The 20,884-nt window shown below is 34.6% G+C and overlaps 1 non-coding gene and 1 pseudogene across 2 annotated transcripts; both read left to right on the forward strand.

Annotated features, from left to right (window-relative positions):
• The first annotated feature begins 405 nt into the window (after positions 1 to 405).
• Positions 406 to 2,938, forward strand: LOC143626609 (ATP-dependent Clp protease proteolytic subunit-like; annotated as a pseudogene). Its single transcript, XR_013152446.1, has 3 exons — positions 406 to 622; positions 1,401 to 1,694; positions 2,343 to 2,938. The product of XR_013152446.1 is annotated as an ATP-dependent Clp protease proteolytic subunit-like (transcript).
• A 3,089-nt stretch (positions 2,939 to 6,027) lies between these two features.
• TRNAW-CCA (transfer RNA tryptophan (anticodon CCA)) lies at positions 6,028 to 6,101 on the forward strand. The gene has a single exon. It is a non-coding gene; the product is annotated as a tRNA-Trp (tRNA).
• Positions 6,102 to 20,884: the final 14,783 nt, after the last annotated feature.

Genomic DNA, 20,884 nt, shown 5'->3' on the forward strand with positions numbered 1-20,884 from the left:
ATGCATTATATGAACAGAAAGCAACCGTCCGGGATCATTCAATACAACGGTATGAACACGATACCAAGGCAAACCCATGGAAATACCCCTTTATGAAAGAAAAAAGACACTATGTAACTTTATTGCATTGTAAAAGACTATACTATGACTATGTTATGGACCCCCCTATTTAGTTTTAGTAAATTATTTCAACGCAAGGGTTCATATTTGTTCTTTTCTGTTGGTAATAATGGAACAATTTTGTTCGTAGGAACAAAGAGAAGCAGATTTATTCTATACTCGATAAGTACCAATACGCAATGGGGAAGTGAATGCCATTTTCTATGAGCGAATGTGCCCATACTTGTTCATCATTAGAGGACACTATTCGTAATAATTTTCCCTTTTTTTCTTGCTTTCTTTATCAAATTTTCATAAATGATGAATAAAATCTTATGAATTGAATAAAATCTGATTAGGATAAAGTACAATATTATAAAGAAAAAGAAAGGCTTTGTTACGTTTCCACATCAAAGTAAAATATAGTACTTAGTTCTTTTTTATTTCATTTAATGCCTATTGGTGTCCCAAAAGTACCTTTTCGAAGTCCTGGAGAGGAAGATGCATCTTGGCTTGACATATAGTGCGACTTGTCAGATATATTTGGTCATATGGGATTTCCCCGTTTTCTCCCCAATCGAGATATCCTCTGTTTTGCCCACGAAAGATTCATTTCATCATCAAAATTTTGGAGCGTGAAGTGCAATTAGATCCGTTTTGGGGGGGATTCGGATTACTATTATCAATTAGAAGAATTTATGGTTGTCTTAGTTGGACTACTACATTGAAGTACCCAAGCTCCGTTAAAAAAAACCAAGTGGTAATATATCTATTTCTATTTTATTTTATATCATAAAGTATTCCTTTTATTAAAGAAAATTTTTTTTCAAACTATTATGTTAATCAATTGAGTAATATGCATGAATCCGTCAACCTTTTTTTACGGAAAGCATGAATTGAAAAAAAGGGGGGGATAACAAAAAGAAGTGGTAATGAGAACATTTGTACTATATGTGCAAATCAAAATCGGGCGGATCTTTACCCGGAGTAGAGCATAAACCTAAAAATATTAAAGAGGCCCATTTAAGAAGAAGAAAATGACATCGTGATTTGGATTGGATCTCGATGAAACAATCCATCAATGAGAAGTTAATTGGATAAGTTTAATGAATTCTTTTTTTTTACATTCGTTATAAGGAAAGGAAGACAAACTCATACTTAGTGAAAAAAATCCTTTTATTATAAGTTAGGAACTTGCTATGAAAAAAGAAAAAGTATTGGAATATACACATTGAATTTTTTGAACCGTATGCGTTAAAAGGCGCCTGTACGGTTCTTAAGGGATACAATTTGACCCTAATCAACCGACTTTATCGAGAAAGATTACTTTTTTTAGGTCAAGAGGTTGATAGCGAGATCTCAAATCAACTTATTGGTCTTATGATATATCTCAGTATCTAGGATGATACCCAAGAGCTGTATTTATTTATAAACTCTCCTGGCGGATGGGTAATACCGGGAGTGGCTCTTTATGATACTATGCAGTTTGTGCAACCAGATGTACATACAATATGCATGGGATCCGCCGCTTCAATGGGATCTTTTATCCTGGTCGGAGGAGAAATTACCAAACGTCTAGCATTCCCTCATGCTTGGCGCCAATGAGGCTTTTATTTATTTGAGAGAAAAAAGAAGACTATGCCTTCGCCATATGAAATATGAATATGAATATTAAGTAATAATAGCATGGCACTTTGAATTCGATATAAAATTTTTTTTTTGTTTTCACAACATTAGCTTATGTATCGAGAGAGTAATATGATAAAAACGTATTTCCTATTTTCTTATTTTGGAAGTCCAGTTCAGCGTCACAAACTTTTTTCACACCAGAGGTCTCTTAACAATATTTCTATTTATGTTATGGAGCGAAAAAAATTCTTTTTTCCTTAGTTTATTTATTATTTGATCAAATAAAAAGCAACTTTGGGATTGCTGAATGACAGACAAATCACAGACAAAAAAATATAATAAATATATATAGCAACGGAGCCATCATAGTATTTTTGAATTCCTCCGAAAGGAAGGGTGGTAAGTTGATCATTTACCGATCGGGGTCTGATCGATCCTATTTTTTATTTCTTTAGTGGAGGGTAAGGGTCAATTTTATTGTAGAGCCGTATGCAATGCATAATGCCCCTACGGTTGTTCAATTCTATCTTTTTTTCTTGTTATTCTTTTATCTTTCTTTTATCTTCCCCTCATCATGAAAAAGAGAGAAACCTTTTATTATCTTATATCATCAGGGTAATGATCCACCAACCTGCTGGTTCTTTTTTTAAAGTAGCAACGGAAGAATTCATCCTGGAAGTGGGAGAACTGCTGAAACTACGTGAAACCCTGACAAGGGTTTATGTACAAAGAACGGGCAAACCCTTATAGGTTGTATCCGAAGACATGGAAAGAGATGTTTTTATGTCAGCAACAGAGGCCCAAGCTTATGGAATTGTTGATCTTGTGGCGGTTGAATGACAATAACCTGGATTTCGCGTCAATTCTGAAATGAACCCTGCCGAGTTGAATATTATTATTCTATGGAATCTTTTTTATTATTCTATTGAATAAAAGTAATTGATAATCATCCGGTTAGGATCGATCTAAACCAGCCCATTATGTATATGATTCAACATGCCAACGATTAAACAACTTATTAGAAATACAAGACAGCCAATTAGAAATGTCACAAAATCCCCCGCGCTTCGGGGATGCCCTCAGCGCCGAGGAACATGTACAAGGGTGTATGTGCGACTCGTTCAGATCATGAACTAGAACAAAGGAAAGAGAACAATGTTCGAATATCAATGATCAAATAGGATATAACGGAAAAACAAACTAGATTTCCTATCTAAAAATGGATGATATCCCTTTTATTTTTTATGAAATTTATGGTTTCTGTTGGTGTAAATCCACTCACCTCAATTCAAAATGAGAAGCAATTCTCCATTGGTAGCAAATGGTATCCATTAAGCGGAGGAAATCTTAGTTAACATAGACCCCTCTTGCAAGAACGGACTAACAGGGTCAGTTACCCAGCCAACCTTCATAATTAAATACCGTTACTGTATAGGTAGAGCTTGTTGTGAAAGACATATTACTGGATAATTCATGGGTAGAGCCGAAGAATGTGAACTATACAAGTTAGCAATAACATTGATTAAATGAAGTAAAGGCTCCGGTGTATAGAGAAGACCTCACCGTTGAAGAAGTAACCATAGAAACGATGGAATCCACTATTTCTTTATCATTACTTTGATTTTTTAATACCTAGTATAGTCAAATTTCGTATTTCGAGGTGAAATATCTAGAAAAAATCAAAAATTGTGGATGGGAAGGTTATAGTAGCCAAAGCCATTGTAATTCTTAGTTTATAGATTGGAAAAATCAGTTTTGTTATTAATATACTAGGAAAGGGGCAAAAGAATAACTGAAAGAAAGGAAATCTAGGAAATTTATTAGTTATTCGTTAAAGTTTCATTTATTCAATGACCAGAATTAGACGGGGATATATCGCTCGGAGACGTAGAACAAAAATTCGTTTATTTGCATCAAGCTTTCGGGGGGCTCATTCAAGACTTACTCGAATTATTACTCAACAAAAAATAAGAGCTTTGGTTTCGGCTCATCGGGATAGGGATAGGAAAAAAATCCATTTTCGTCGTTTGTGGATCACTCGAATAAATGCAGCAATTCGCGAAAGGGGGGTATGCTATAGTTATAGTAGATTAATAAATGATCTGTACAAGAGACAGTTGCTTCTTAATCGTAAAATACTTGCACAAATAGCTATATCAAATAGGAATTGTCTTTATATGATTTCCAATGAGATTATAAAAGAAGTAAGTTGGAAGGAATCCACCGGTTAAACGGAGTTGCCCGGAGAATGAACTCCGGGAAGGTCGAATAAAAAAGAAAATAAAATGAATAGAATATGAGAAAATATGAGAAAAAAAGTAGTCAAAATAAAAATGAATCAACGCGTTCAAAAAAAAATTTTCTTCTTCCCAGATTCTTCTTTTTTTTCTTATAACACGAGAATTCAATCCGGATTCTTGGATTTTGACCACAAAATAGAAATCCGCATTTGAGTTCGGATGGGGGTTTGAATTCAAGTTAATAAAGAGTAAACCTACCTTTTTCTGCCTCTAAGACTAGTAGTTCTAGTGGTCGACTCAGTTCTTTCAAATTGTTTCTCATTATTAAGAAAAGGTAACAAAGATAAAATACGAGCTTGTTTTATAGCAATAGTAATTAATCGTTGTTGTTTCAAGGTCAATCTATTTACTCGTCTAGATAATATTTTTCCCTGTTCACTAATAAATCGACTAATTAAACTCATGTTTTTATAATCAATTCGATCCCCCGATTGGATCGGGGGCAAACGCTTACGAAAAGATCGCTTGGATTTAAGAAAAGTTCGCTTGGATTTATCCATTGTTTGGTTAGTCTTATCCCTAAAATCCTATTTCAGCCGGATCTATAATTAGAATAAATAAATAGGATTTGGTTTGTTTATAATTATTTTTAACTATGTTAAATATGTTATATATATAATGTCATTTTTCCCTTTCCTTGCCTTGTAAGATTAAGATAAGGGCGCAAGTACTCGCTTCAATCTATTTCTTTATCTCCACGTGAATCGTATGTTTGTAACAATATGGACAGAATTTTCGTAACTCCAATCGATTAGGCGATTGTGCCGGTTCTTTTGAGTAATATATCTGGAAATGCCCGTTGATTCCTTATTAACACCGTTTCGAACACAAGCGGTACATTCCAAAAGAACCGGTATTCGCACATCTTTACCCTTGGCCATGAACCTCCTTTGGATTTTTCATTTACTCAACTCTTCCTCTTTCAATCCGAAACGAAAAAGAAAATAGGAAGGAAAAAACAAAATAGAATTTGTAACTTGCTATCCTCTTATGCAAGATTTCACTACACTCAATATCGTAAATAAGATAGAAAGATTTCTAAACTTTCAAATCACAGTACAGCATTTTATATATTATATAAGTATCTTGTATAATACTCTTTCCCTAGAACCACTGTTTGTATTCGACTTCCATAGAATGAAATATTCATTTCATTCCAACCAGAACCCGAGTCTCACAGCTGTTGAATGCACTTTTATTCTTTCTCTTTCCTCCCTTCTTCTAAAAAAGGGAAAAAAGAGAAAAGAGGGGGCTGATATTTAATTGTATCTCTAATATTCTTTATTCCGTCTAGCGCCAATAACTAGAATGGGAACGTCAACGCATCCGGGAAAAAACGATTAATCTCTATCAATAAACCTGCCAAAGAACCGAACCATAGAGTACTTAGTACCGGTGCCACGGAAAGATATGTTTTTAGATCTCGCATTGAAAAACCTCCTTCATTTTTTCATTTTATTGTAATCAATAAGATAATACATATTTAAATGTACAATTATCTAGTAAAAAAGATTTACTTTTTGTTAAATACAGAAAAAACGTCCTTTTCTTCTCCAATATTCCCCAAAAAGACTCAGTTATTTTTCCTTGGGGTTCCGTTCCATATTTCATATAGATAGAAGTCTTTTGCTATTATTATATGTTAAATGAGACCAAAAAGACGAAATGAAAAGAAAAATTCTAGGTTTTAATAGAGGAGATAACGATGTGGAAGACAAGAAAGGAATTCTCTACAATGACACTGTAGACCAACGGAAAGGATGTAGCGCAGCTTGGTAGCGCGTTTGTTTTGGGTACAAAATGTCACGGGTTCAAATCCTGTCATCCCTACATATTACTACTCCTTTGAACAGTAATGAGGTATTTTTTAAGATCAACTCACAATGGACATATCATATAGAATCTTTCATTCTTATGACACTATATAGTATGCATACAAGATGTATTGGGGCCAATTCTTTTCTTTTTTCTTTACAGTATTCTCTTTTATGATAAGAAAGCGCTCTTAGTTCAGTTCGGTAGAACGCGGGTCTCCAACACCCGATGTCGTAGGTTCAAATCCTACAGAGCGTGATTCGGATCTTCTTCGGTCGAATTCGGCTGAAACACTAACTGGAACCGGAACAGCAATCTTAGTTTGACCTCCTGGATATTAAACAAAGGAGGAGGTCAAAAAAAGGGGGGATGTTAATTAATCAAAGGTCCAACTGATCGCCACGCCTGTATTGTAAATATGCAGTTACAAATAATCCAGCCAAAGTAATAGGAATTAGACCTAACACGATTCCAAAAAGAAAAACTTCAATCATTTCAATTTGTTTGAAAGGAGAAAAAAGAGGTAATATCTATACCTAAATATTAATCCAAATTACCACGAATCTCAATGACCAAGAATTGGTAATTGACACGATAAGTAACTAGAAATACACAGAAGTTCGCGGAAAGATTTCCTTTTATTAATTGTGCAATTCATTTCAAATAAGTCGTATCTTGCTCAGACCAATAAATAGAGCTGAGGTTATAGTTAAAGCCGTTAGTAGAAAACCGAAATAACTAGTTATTATAGGCATCAAGGAGCTAAATGAAATATGTTATTTTTATACATATGTTTATAAAAAAGCACTTACCTGAGTTTCATTTTTTACAAAATAGGAGAGAAACAAAAATACCAATTGCAAGCTTTTGATTCAAATATCATTATAGACAGCACTAACAAGGATAAAGTCACAGCTTTAGAAAAAGAAATTGATTAATCGTCTGTAACATCTACGCATACCGCGTTTGCAATCAGCGAATGCATTCTTGGATCATTTTTCAATTCAACTAATAAGAATTAGGTCGTGTAATTTCGTTTTAAAACAAAACTCTTTTCGAATCATTATGGAATCAAATTAGAAAATTATTACTATTTTTTTTTATCGAATCTATTTTCAATTTTAGAGCGAACAGTAATCTTATAAAACTTTTACTTTCATTTTAACTAATTAGATTTTGTAATAGGTTATAATATCTTGCATATAATATCTTGAATGAATGAAAACAAAAAGTGATCACACGATCACTCGAAAAAAAATAGGTGTTTTGGTTCAACTATATTATAAGACTAGTCATTTCTATTCTCTTTTGCTTTAGAAGTTCTAGTTTGTATCTTTCCTATTAGAAATCCGCCTCTTTGTAGTTAGGTCAAAAAAGAACCTTCAGATTTCAGATTTCGATCTAATACAACAATGCATGCATTAGTGATTCCAGTTATTTCATTCGTTGTTCTTTTTCGTTTATCGAAGAAAATTTCCTATTATTCCTTGTTACTGGACGACTAACCAATTCCTAATTCCTTAAAAGATAAAAAAAGATTCCAACAAAAAGCGCTTATACAACTATGAAAAACAAAGATTTATAGATCTAAAATCTACTTACATTTGCGGTAATATTCTAATCATTTCATGAATTATTAGAAACTCACTTATCAGATTCGCATTTTACCCTATCCTTAGTTTATAGCCCTAAACTCATAATGGCGAGAAATAGATTATTTGAAATTCAATAATTTTCTATTGAATGGGACATTCTTTTACATCGACAAACAACAAGAAAGAAATTATTTAGCACCTTTTTCCAATACTTATTGAAAGTGCATTGCTGTGTCAGAAGAAGGATAGCTATACTGATTCGGTATACTCTAAAGACGCCCTCGGTACAATATTGACGATCTCACAAAGATTTTTTCAGTGAATTTACATTTACTGATCCAATCTTTTATGGAATCGATCCCCTTTTGACTGTACAAGAATATGTGGAGCTCAGCATGTCTGGAAGCACGGGAGAACGTTCTTTTGCTGATATTATTACTAGTATTCGCTACTGGGTCATTCATAGCATTACTATACCTTCCTTATTCATTGCGGGTTGGTTATTCGTCAGCACTGGTTTAGCTTACGATGTGTTTGGAAGCCCTCGGCCAAACGAGTATTTCACAGAGAACCGACAAGGAATTCCATTAATCACCGGCCGTTTTGATTCTTTGGAACAACTCGATGAATTTAGTAGATCTTTTTAGGAGGCCTCAATGACCATAGATCGAACCTATCCAATTTTTACAGTGCGATGGTTGGCTGTTCACGGCCTAGCTGTACCTACCGTTTCTTTTTTGGGGTCAATATCAGCAATGCAGTTTATACAACGATAAACCTAATCTGAATTATAGAGCTACGACACAATCAAACCCAAACGAATAAAATGTTGAATTGAATCGTACCAGCCTCTACTGGGGTTATTACTCATTTTTGTACTTGCTGTTTTATTTTCCAATTATTTCTTCAATTAAGAAAACGAGAGAGAACTAAAATAATAGACTAATCATTCTAGGTATTCTCTCTCTTAGCCCATTCGGAAGGATCTCATCTCATAATTATCCATGACTGTTTATGTCTCTAGCATGACCACTTGATGAAATGTGGAGGGAAGTGGCGGAAATGGCCGATACTACTGGAAGAATTCCTCTTTGGATAATAGGTACTGTAGCTGGTATTCTTGTGATCGGTTTAGTAGGCGTTTTCTTTTATGGTTCATATTCCGGGTTAGGTTCATCCCTGTAGTAATAGGATGAATTGAGTTGTATACATGAAAGCGTAAGAACTCAACGGATTCCCTTCTTTGTTTGTCTGATTTGAGGGAGAAGGTCCCGTTGAGTTCTTAATAATTAGAAGATTTTTTTATAAGTTCATTGAATAAGTTCTATTTACTCAATCAATTTTCCCCTCCTCTTTTGTTTGTCCACCACTTTTATAGTATTTTATATTTATAGTATACGTAATTATGTATACGTAATTATTTATTATGATAAGATAATATAATAATAAGAAAAAAATACTTAATAACTCTAAACGTTCTGATACGTCTCTAAAAAATCAAAAAAAAAAAAACTAGGAATGTTTGACGAACAGTATAAAGATAAAGAATCATTATTATTTCGACACAAGAAAAGGGTGTGAAAAATCCTTTTCTTGTGTCGAAGACTAGTAAGACGAATAACCCCTCCCAGAAATATTTGTTACTTCATTTATCCCTTCTATTTCGCGTTTCCTTTTGGATAGGATCTAGCCAAAGTAAATTGTATTAGAATCAAATGCATTTTATGACATTTCAATCTCACAATAGCAACATAATAACATCACCCCGGTTTTTTGAAAAAAAAAAAAAAACAAACAAAAAAAGAAAGAGGGGGTCAAGTCAAACAGTCTTCTTCACAATCTACATACTATGGCTAGGAATATGGTACAAGGAATTACCGGCATCTCGTAGAAAAATAGTATAAAAAGGGCTTTTATAATTTCTTTTTTTATATCATAATTACTAAAAAGAATTTGGTTCATTTTAAAAACTTGATGTCGATAAATGCGCGAGTTTAGAAATTCATTTCGGACAATTGAACCTTCTCGAACTGCTTCTTTTTAAGAACCAAAAATATTTGTGCCAAAATAACAGATACGAAGAAGAACAAAAGGCCTTGTAGACGTAATGGATCTTGCAGTACTATTTCTGCATCTCCCTGACCAAATCCGCCCACATTAGGATTACTTGTCAACGGTTGATTGATAGATTCGCCTTCTGAAACAAGAAGTTCCGGCCCCGGAGGGATAATATCAACCACTTGACGTCCATCCGATGCATCCGCTATGGTTATTTTGTATCCCCCCTTTTCTTTTCGTAGTATTTTGCTTACTATACCTGATGCTGTAGCATTATAAACTGTATTGTTACATTTGCTCCCGTCAGGATAAATCTGGCCCCTTCCCCTGTTTCCACCTACGTTGATAGGATATTTTAAGAAGTGAACGTCTTTCTTAGTAGCGGGGTCCGGGGAAAGAATAGGAAAGGTCATTTCACTATATTTCTGACCAGGAACAGGGCCTATGACAAGAATATTTTTTTGATTGGGGCGATAGCTCGGAAAAGACATATTACCCATCTTTTCTTTTATCTCGGGGGAAATACGATCGGGAGGGGCTAATTCAAAACCCTCTGGTAAAATAAGAACAGCCCCAACATTCAAAACCCCTTTTTTTACCATTAGCAAGAACTTGTTTTAGTTGCGTATCATAAGGAATTCGAACAACTGCTTCAAATACAGTATCGGGAAGTATCGCTTGCGGAACCTCAATATCCACCGGTTTATTAGCAAAATGGCAATTGGCGCATACAATACGTCCAGTCGCTTCTCGTGGATTTTCATAACCCTGCTGTGCAAAAATGGGATATGCATTTGAAATGGGTGTACGAGTTATTATATATGTCATGAGCGATACGGAAATAGATCGAGTAATATGTTCCTTTATCCAAGAAAAATTATTTCTAGTTTGCATGATCCAATCATTGATCCCGAAAATTTCTACAATAAATTGGGGTGGGTCACTAATGGAGTTTCCTATCCACGATTCTGTTATTTACTGGAATAATTTGACTCGATTAATATATAGGAATATAGGATGAATCTCCGGGATGGGTAGAAATAGAAAGCAATTTTCAATGTTTTGCTTATGTACAACTGCAAAGTAAGAAACATTATAATTGGATTAAGTAGACTATTTTTTAGTCATTCATTGAATGATAAATCACTACAAGTGACGGATATACACGATTTAAATAACGGAAAATCCAATATTTGAAAATTGTATCTAGAATGACTGGAAAAGTTGAAACAAGACCAGATATAATTTGATCATTATGAACAAATCCAAAATCCTTGTAGACAAAGCCAATCATCAATTCCCAACCATGGGGCGAATGAAATCCAATACATAAATCGGTTAATAAAAGAAGAGAAAAAGCTTTTATTGTGTCACTTAAGTTAAATAGGAATTCCTGTGCCCAAGAGTTAAGAATAACAAGTTCTTTATTACCCAAAATAGAATAACCACTTAGAATAATGAAACATATTATATTTGTCGAGAAGTGCAAAATCGTATGAATACGACCCTCATTGTGTATCTTGATTAATTGGATTGTTTCTTTGTGAATTCCTATACGAAGGTTTTGTAGATGTGTCTCCGAGTATTCCTTGATTATTTCTTCTAAGAAGAGGAGTTCCTTTAATTCTATGAATTTTTCTAAAATACTCTTTTCTTCAATATCATTCAAAAAAGTTTCGGATTGACTAGGATTCCACCAATAAGTAACCCACGATTCCAGACTTTTTTGAAATAAGAGAGAAATCCACCAGGGCAAAAATACTTTAGATGCAAGATATAAAAGAGGAGTGAATGCTTTCTTTTTTGCCATTTTTTCATCTGTGAATTGTTAATGAACCCATCTCATTCGTCGACTCTATGTAATCTAATATTTCTCTCACGCATCAGTTCTATTACAAGTTATCGAACCTATGAATCTATTCACTATTTTCGATTTGTGATTTCTTAGGCCTTGAATCTAGAAAAAAAGACAGAAATAGACGAAAAATTCGAATGAATAAATAATAAAGAATAAAAAAGTATTGTTTCCCTATAGTAAAATTCGAAAGTAAAATTCGAAGCACATATCTCCTTTCGATGAATGCCCCGAAAATTCAATCTAAAATTCAATATTCAATTTCAATAATGAAAATAAATATTTTTAATATTTTGATACGAAAGAACTCCTTTTCTATCATTAGATAAAAATAGCTAAGATTTCTAAAAAATTTAACTGACTATGAGTAGTCAGGGATAGAAGAATTGAGGGAATTTTCTGAAGAATCTTGTGAAATGAAAAAAGGGTGGCAAAAAACGACAGAAAGAAATTGGCTAGTTATCATTATAAGAGATCCAATTTTTTGGTCATTAAGGAGCACAAAAAGAAGCGTCGAAAAAATGACAAGATATTATCTATCTGAATATAAAGTCTCAATTCCAACAAGTAAAAAGCAAGTCAAAAGGGGGGATATTTCCTTATTTCGAAATGGTTTATTATGAGATATTTCGATTTTTTATTCATTTTTTATTTAATTGAGTTGTGTATATACCGATACATATAAAAGATACCCCAAAGAGTTTTTTTTATACTTGTTCCATGTAGTCTGCTTTAACTCGAATGAATGTTCTGAAGAAACATCAATTAAGTTATGTTCAAGAAAAAGAGGATTCTTGCATTTTTGCCCTCCTGCTGAGAAAGCATTCATTTCTCGGTAAAATAACTTCAAATTAAAATACTTCAATTGGTACACGCAAGAAATAGGCCAATTCCGCAGCTTTTTGTTCCATTTCCCGTGGAGTAAAATTCTCATCAGTACGAGTCAATGGAATGGCTCCCTGCCTCTTATATCCATATAAAGGACACGCCGAGCATAAATACCCTCTTTAACTTTTATTCTGACGGATTGAATATCTTTTATAAGAAATCGGAGGAAGACCCGATGATTTTTTCCAGGAAATCCCCAACGAAAGATACACACTATTCCGTCTTTTATATCAAATCGATCATAACCACTACCTACATTCCACGAAATTGTACACCACAAATAGGAGCTAATAAAAAGACCCTCGATCCCATAGAAAGACATCACAATTCCTTGTGGAAAAAAAAAACGATTTGCTGAGACGGAAAGAAAGATATCAAATTTCTACCAAGATAACTCAAGGTTCCAACCAACAAGAATCCTAATGAACCTAAAAAAAGGATAATAGCCCAGCATAAATTACTTATTTTTCGAGCCCCCTTTATAGGTTCTATCCATATATGTTCTGATCGACAACTAATACTTGATCCCGTTGCTTCTTTGGAATTGAGAGAATACCCCAAATGAATTTGAGTTTAGTCTGTTTGTTTCCGAAGTAACTCTCATCAACTAGCACTAGTTTGAACTAGTTTGATGTGAACCTTTAGGAGTAATTCATTAAATTGGTTAGATCTAAACTAATAACATACCCTTCGTATCACTCACTAAAGATAGCCACATACATATAGATAGACCGGCTTTACAGCTCAGCCATCCGCCGATTCGGGTTTATTTGAAAATAGCTAAAATATAGCATTTTCTGGAGACATAAGAATTTTTCGGCGGAAGCCGCTTATACCATGTTTTGCTAAAGGATATATGTGTCATGAAACAAACGTAAAAAAAATAGATGAGATTTTGTGCCGTCGGCTCTAAACAATCTTGTTTTTTTGAACATGAAGAAATAAAGAAGCCATTGCGATTGCCGGAAATACTAGGCCAACTAAAGGGACCAAAATAGAGGGAAAGTTAAGAGTTGTCATAGAATGGGTACCTCGATTGACTATTTGTACCTGTTATTATTATTTAGATTTTATATTTATTATTTATAATATCAATTTAGAATATAAAGATATCTTATTATATATCTTATTATATATAAGGATATCTTACTTATTATAATTTGAGAATTATTATTATTATATAGATATAAGTATCTATCTAAGTGTGTATATAATGTAGTTTTTTATCTTTCTACATGAAGGATTTGAAAGGATATGGATGAGATATTTTTTTCTTCATTTTTTGCTCTTGTCTTCGAATTTCATTTATTAAGCAAAAGCTTATTAAAAATGAATTAGATTCTACTTAGTTAGATTCTATTTATATTGAATTATATTGAAGGGTTTGTTAGAATCCCATCCAGTAGGGATTCTTAGTCAAAATAGGATTATCGTAAGATATAGAAAGATAAAAAATTCTATATTTAATAGATTTGAATTATATATGACGAGAAGAAGATCTTTTTTTTTTTTTTACTTTACGAAAAAAAGAATTTCATCTTTTATCTTGTTGATAAATAATAATGAATATAGAAAAGGGGACGGATTTTCAATTTGATGTGACTTTTGATTCTTTATACAATTAGATCTTATATCAACAAAGAAACCCCATTCGTCTAATTTTTACTTGGATTCCGATAAACTAATTAGATAAACTAATTACTTGTTTGATCAAAATAATTGAACTGAATGTTTTAATTTTGATTCAAAGGAAAGAAAGTGTGGAGTTGAAATAACTCACTCAGAACGCTTTTTAAAGGATTACGTGGTACGATTAAATCGAATAAGCCCTGCTGGAATAAATACTCAGCTGCTTGTGAAACGTCGGGTACTCTTTTATTCAATGTTTGTTCAATTACTCTTTTACCCGCAAAGGCAATGTAGGCATTGGGTTCAGCAATAATGATATCCCCCAACATACCAAAACTAGCTGTCACCCCACCGGTAGTAGGAGATGTAAGGATTGGTACATAGAATAACTTTTTATTGGATTGATAATCATATAAAGCAGAAGAGATTTTAGCCATTTGCATCAAGCTCAAACTTCCTTCTTGCATGCATGCCCCTCCAGAAGCACACACTATAATAAGAGGTAGAAATTCTTTAGTAGCGTATTAAATCAAGCGGGTAATTTTCTCCCCAACTACGGATCCCATACTACCCCCCATAAATTGAAAATCCATAACCGCAATTGCTACGTTAATACCGTCTAGTTGCCCTATTCCTGTTTGAACAGCCTCGGTTAATCCTGTCTTTCTTTGATAAGAGTCGATCCGATTTTTATAAGGCTCCTCCTCCGAATGAAATTCAATGGGATCTAGAGAGACCATGTCTTCATCCATAGGCTCCCAAGTACCCGGATCGATCGAAAGTTCGATTCTATCTGAACTACTCATTTTCAAATGATATCCACATTGTTCACAAAGATTCATTTTTGATTTAAAAAATTTCTTATAATTTAATCCATAATAATTTTCTCATTGAACCCACAAATGCTTGTATTTTTGAGTTACATCCAGATCAGTAGAACTTTCTAGATCAGTAGAACTTTCCAGATCAGTAGAACTTTCCAGATCAGTAGAACTTTCTCGTATAATTTGATCACTCGTTCTGGCATCCGCTTTTTGACTACTATTTCCACTTTCACCACAAATGGAACTAGAAATGTAATTGTGACTGGAATTGTCACTACCACTTACAGTGTAACTATCAATACAGATTTGAGACTGAAGATAACTGTCAATGCAACTATTCATGTGATTATTCCAAGTATACTGAGTATCATTCATGGAAGGATCATTCATGGAAGGATCATTGTCGGTATTCTTACTCTTAGATCCATTATTCAGATAACTAGAATTCCGATAAAAAGAACTTGCTAGTTCACTACAAAAAGAAGGATCATTGTCAATCTCAAAAATTTGATTTTCAATATCAAAATATATAGAATAAATGTCCCCATTATTCTCTTTAACTAAAAAAGTATCATCAGAGATGAAATTCCGAATGTCCTTGACGCCAAAAGAAAGATCAACATTACTGTAATTGTCATGACCACTCCAACTCTGAATGTTTTTATCCGTATCATTTATATTCGGATCTTGACTTTCGTTGGCATTTTCAATTTCAATAGGACCAAGACTGCCCGTTGATTTACTTAGCCTACATCTGTGTTCGAACTCCTTCTTAAATAAGATTGAATTGAACCAACATCTTTTCATATAGTTTTATTGCTCCATATTTGCATGAAAATACAATAGATGAATAGTCATTCGACGAAAAATCATTTATTTGAATTTTGAATATTGTATTTCCTATCAGGAATAAGCATATAAATACAATCACTAGAATTATTAACTAATAAGAAGTGTGAGTATTGAAAAAAGGATTTGTTCTCTCCACAAACCTACGAACAATTTTTTCGTAAAATCTCATCTAATAATTAATAATAAGTTAAGTTTCCATGACAATACGAATACGGAACAAAAAGGACAATATGCAGGATGGGTAGAAAGAGTTGTGATACCTGTCTCGATCCAGGGAAACTACAGGATCTAAAAGAATATCCCAATCCTAAGGATCCATAGGATTCATTGTGGATCCAATACAAAAATAGAAAGATTTGAGTTGTTTAGTCTTCGAGTTTTTAATTGAAATTTTCTATATCTATATAAGTATTTCTATATCTATATAAGTATGTAAAATATATGCATGTTGGATTCGGCCCAATCTTTTTAGTAAAAGATTGGGCCGAATTTCATTGAAATTCAATGAAGAGAGCGAACGTTATATCTTCTTATCCTTATCCAAAGTATTCGTTGCTTGGAATTTAATCAATAGTATCCACCGGAGCGAATTCAAATTTGATCTCCTTCCATACTTCACAAGCAGCAGCTAGTTCAGGACTCCATTTGGTAGCCTCACGGATAATTTCATTACCCTCAACAGCAAGATCGCGTCCTTCATTACGAGCTTGTACACATGCTTCTAGAGCTACTCGATTAGCTACAGCACTAGGTGCATTTCCCCAAGGGTGCCCTAAAGTTCCTCCACCGAACTGTAGTACGGAATCATCCCCAAATATCTCGGTCAAAGCAGGCATATGCCAAACATGAATACCTCCCGAAGCTACAGGCAGAACTCCTGGTAGAGAGACCCAATCTTGGGTGAAAAAAATACCGTGACTTCTATCTTTTTCAATAAAATCATCACGTAGTAAATCAACAAACCCCAAAGTGATGTCTCTTTCCCCTTCAAGTTTACCTACTACGGTACCGGAATGAATGTGATCTCCACCAGACATACGTAACGCTTTAGCTAGTACACGGAAGTGCATACCGTGATTCTTCTGTCTATCAATAACTGCATTCATTGCACGATGGATGTGAAGAAGTAGGCCATTATCTTGGCAATAATGAGCCAAGCTAGTATTTGCAGTGAATCCCCCTGTTAGGTAGTCATGCATTACGATAGGAACTCCCAATTCTCTGGCAAATATAGCCTTTTTCATCATATCTTCGCATGTACCCGCAGTAGCATTCAAGTAATGCCCTTTGATTTCACCTGTTTCAGCTTGTGATTTATAAATAGCTTCGGCACAAAATAAGAAACGGTCTCTCCAACGGATAAATGGTTGGGAGTTCACGTTCTCATCATCTTTAGTAAAATCAAGGCCACCACGAAGACATTCATAACAAGCTCTACCGTAGTTTATAGCGGATAACCCCAATTTAGGTTTAATAGTACATCCCAACAAGGGACGACCATACTTGTTCAATTTATCTCTCTCAACTTGGATACCGTGAGGCGGACCGTCGAAATTTTTAACATACGCAGTAGGAATTCGCAAATCTTCCAGACGTAGAGCACGCAGGGCTTTGAACCCAAATACATTACCTACAATGGAAGTAAACATGTTAGTAACAGAACCTTCTTCAAAAAGGTCTAATTGGTAAGCTACATAAGGAATAAATTGACTTTCTTCTCCAGGAACAGGCTCGATGCCATAGCATCGGCCTTTGTAACGATCAAGGCTCGTAAGTCCATCGGTCCATACAGTTGTCCATGTACCAGTAGAAGATTCGGCGGCTACTGCGGCCCCTGCTTCTTCAGGCGGAACTCCAGGTTGAGGAGTTACTCGAAATGCTGCCAAGATATCAGTATCCTTGGTTTCATATTCAGGAGTATAATAAGTCAATTTATAATCTTTAACACCAGCTTTGAATCCAACACTTGCTTTAGTCTCTGTTTGTGGTGACATAAATCCCTCCCTACAACTCATTAATTAATAATTCTCACAACAATAAGGTCAACTCGACTTGAATTAGGCGTTAATGAAACTTTTTACAGGAACCTTTCACAAAATTCCCAACTAATAGTAAAATTATCAACTACTCAGAATGTTTAATTATTAGACCATGGTATTTGATTCGACAAATACATCATTATTGTATACTCTTTCATATATATGGCGCAACCCAATTCTTTTTTTTATTGAAATACCTAAAAATCACCCAAATACTAAGAAATTCCCCCTTAACAGTGATATATATTGTAAGTGATATATGTTGTATATGTAAATACTAGATTTGAAAATATGTGGAATATTTCTATGAAAAGATCAAAAAAATAGAACAGGCTAGACGTAAATCAATAGAAATAAGAAGAGCCGATGATATAGAAATACTGAATCGTAAATAGAGTTTAGGTTCTAATTCCATAGATAATATAGATGGGATTGTCTATAATGATAAACAAATGAAAGATTTTCTCAAGATTCTTATTCATCTACTTGATATTTTGAAAATGGGTTGGTTGAACTTGAAAATTCACTCATTGAAATTGAATAAGTAAACAATTAAATTGGATTCGGTTGGATGGTACAAACAAAATCGTGTGCTAACTCCCATTTCTTATTGAATTAACCGATCAACTTGTCATCTGACATTTATTTTGAATGCGATAATTCATTTTCGCAAAAAAATGAGATCTTTTTACTTTATTATTATATTATGAGAATGAATCCTACTACTTCTAGTTCTGGGGTTGCCACGCTTGACAAAAAGAACCTGGGGCGTATAGCCCAAATAATTGGTCCGGTACTAGATGTAGCTTTTCCGCAAGGCAAAATGCTTAATATTTATAACGCTCTGGTAGTTAAGGGTCGAGATACCGTTGGTCAACCAATTAATGTGACTTGTGAGGTACAGCAATTATTAGGAAACAATCGAGTTAGAGCCGTAGCTATGAGTGCTACAGACGTCTAACAAGAGGAATGGACGTACTGGATACGGGAGCTCCGCTAAGTGTTCCGGTCGGTGGAGCGACTCTCGGACGAATTTTCAATGTCCTTGGGGAGCCTATTGATAATTTAGGTCCTGTAGATAATAGCACAACATTCCCTATTCATAGATCTGCGCCTGTATACAGTTAGATACAAAACTATCTATTTTTGAAACCGGAATTAAAGTAGTAGATCTTTTAGCCCCTTATCGCCGTGGAGGAAAAATCGGACTATTCGGGGGAGCTGGCATGGGTAAAACAGTACTCATTATGGAATTGATTAACAATATTGCCAAAGCTCACGGAGGCGTATCTGTTTTTGGCGGAGTCGGTGAACGGCCTCATGAAGGAAATGATCTTTACTTGGAAATGAAAGAATCTGGAGTAATTAATGAACAAAATATTGCAGAATCAAAAGTAGCTCTAGTTTACGGTCAAATGAATGAACCACCGGGAGCTCGTATGAGAGTTGGTTTGACTGCCCTAACTATGGCGGAATATTTCCGAGATGTTAATGAACAAGACGTTCTTTTATTTGTTGACAATATCTTCCGTTTTGTCCAAGCAGGATCTGAAGTATCCGCCTTGTTGGGTAGAATGCCTTCCGCCGTGGGTTATCAACCTACCCTTAGTACCGAAATGGGTTCTTTACAAGAAAGAATTACTTCTACCAAAGAAGGGTCCATAACTTCTATTCAAGCTGTTTATGTACCTGCAGATGATTTGACCGACCCTGCTCCTGCTACGACATTTGCACATTTAGATGCTACTACCGTACTATCAAGAGGATTAGCCGCCAAAAGTATCTATCCAGCAGTAGATCCTTTAGATTCAACGTCAACTATGCTACAACCCCGGATCGTCGGTGAAGAACATTATGAAACTGCACAACAGGTTAAGCAAACTTTACAACGTTACAAAGAACTTCAAGATATTATAGCTATTCTTGGATTAGACGAATTATCCAAAGAAGATCGTTTAACCGTAGCAAGAGCGCGAAAAATTGAGCGTTTCTTATCACAACCGTTTTTCGTAGCAGAAGTCTTTACGGGTTCTCCGGGAAAATATGTTGGTTTAGCAGAAACAATTAGAGGCTTTCAATTAATCCTTTCCGGAGAATTAGATGGTCTTCCCGAACAGGCCTTTTATTTGGTAGGTAACATCGATGAAGCTACGGCGAAGGCTATCAACTTAGAAACGGAGAGCAATTTGAAGAAATGACCTTAAATCTTTGTGTACTGACCCCTAATCGAATTGTTTGGGATTCAGAAGTGAAAGAAATCATTTTATCTACTAATAGTGGACAAATTGGCGTATTACCAAATCACGCTCCTATTGCCACAGCAGTAGATATAGGTATTTTGAGAATACGCCTTAACGACCAATGGCTAATGATGGCTCTGATGGGCGGTTTTGCTAGAATAGGTAATAATGAAATCACTGTTTTAGTAAATGATGCAGAGAAAAGTAGTGACATCGATCCACAAGAAGCTCAGCAAACTCTTGAAATAGCGGAAGATGCTTTGAGAAAAGCTGAAGGAAAGGACAAACAATTGAGGCAAATCTAGCTCTACGACGGGCTAGGACACGAGTAGAGGCTATCAACGCCATTTCATAACCAGTCGGTGTGTCCGAATAATCATCAATTTATACACCCTATATTTGGTTATTTTGTTTGACTTGATTCTGTCGATTAAATACAATCAAGCGAAATCATATTTTTATGATCACATTTTTATGCAACGAAAAAGAAATAGAATAGAAAAGATACAAAAAAAATATTACTAAAATCAAATGGGTATAAAAACTTATTAGATACCATTGACCGCGGTATCTAATAAGTTCTACCTACTATTGGATTTGAACCAATGACTCCCGCCGTATGAAAGCAATACTCTGACCGCTGAGTTAAGTAGGTCATTTATCTTCACAAAGAAAACCAAAAGGGACTCCTCCCGTCGATGGATTATAAATATCATATTACTTAGAAGCAATACCGATCAATATGATCTTGGACCATGGAATAGTCATCTTGACAAGAAATTATCTACATAATAAAATATGTATTACAAGCACTAAGGGCTGTAGCTCAGTTGGTAGAGCACCTCGTTTACACGCGCGCCGATGTTTTTCAGGGGAGTGCATCATGCAATCAAAAAAATTGATCTTATTGATAAATCGATGTCTTACTCGATAACTTTGAGGGAAGAAGAGAACAATAGCCTGACAAGGGTTCGGTCCGATTTAGGTGCCCAGTTAGGTGCCAAACAGACCCCACCGTTGATTTGATATATTGATAAGGTGAATACCTAGTCTATTCAATG

Source organism: Bidens hawaiensis, unplaced genomic scaffold (assembly GCF_021521415.1).
Source record: "Bidens hawaiensis isolate Kalapana, Puna unplaced genomic scaffold, B.hawaiensis_p1.1 tig00004444_1, whole genome shotgun sequence".
In the NCBI taxonomy this organism is placed as follows: Eukaryota; Viridiplantae; Streptophyta; class Magnoliopsida; order Asterales; family Asteraceae; genus Bidens; species Bidens hawaiensis.